This window comes from Gavialis gangeticus, unplaced genomic scaffold (genome assembly GCF_001723915.1).
Source record: "Gavialis gangeticus isolate Ggan-Ray unplaced genomic scaffold, GavGan_comp1, whole genome shotgun sequence".
NCBI lineage: Eukaryota > Metazoa > Chordata > Crocodylia > Gavialidae > Gavialis > Gavialis gangeticus.
The window spans coordinates 45,347,430-45,347,979 of record NW_017728994.1 but is presented as its reverse complement, the minus strand read 5'-3'; the positions used below and the strand labels follow the sequence as shown (position 1 = coordinate 45,347,979).

At 75.1% G+C, this 550-nt stretch overlaps 1 protein-coding gene across 1 annotated transcript in view; it reads right to left on the bottom strand.

Moving 5' to 3' along the window:
• HPSE2 (heparanase 2 (inactive)) overlaps window positions 1-550 on the bottom strand; it is a 178,223-nt gene that overhangs the window by 13,120 nt on the left and 164,553 nt on the right. The gene's annotated exons all lie outside the window — the stretch shown is intronic.

Here is a 550-nt window from a genome sequence, read left to right as displayed (position 1 = left end):
CTGTCGCTGCCCCAGGAGGCGGCTGGGGGCGGCCCGCGCCTCCCCGCAGGGCCGCCGGCCCCGGCCCGTCGTGTTTCTGCTCCGGTCGCGGGCAGACGAGGCTGCCCCGGATGACACCGACTCCCAGGGCCCCAGAGCCACGGGGGGGGGCAGGGAGCTTTGGGGGGCTTTAAAGGAAATGTTTCGTGTTCCCCGCCAAATCGGCCACAGCCCGTCCAACCCCATGGGTCAGTCCAGAGCCGTCCGTGGTCCTCCGGGCGGCAGGCACCCTCCACCCCCGCCAAGGGCTGCCGGCGTCTCCAGCCTTTTGGCGGCTCCCAGGAGCCGGCCCAAGGCCGGGGGCGCGGGGCTCGGGTGCCACAGGAGCCAGCCAGGGAGGAGCCCCCTTTGCACGGAGCGGGGCTGAAGCCCCAGCCCCTCGGCGGGGACCGCAGCTCGTCACAAGCGCGGCTGTCGGAAGGAAGCTGCCCCCCTGCGCCCGGGCGCTGGCGCTTCCCTTGCCGGGGAGGCGGCAGCCGGCAGCTGCGTCCCTGCTCTCCCGGCGGGCCCG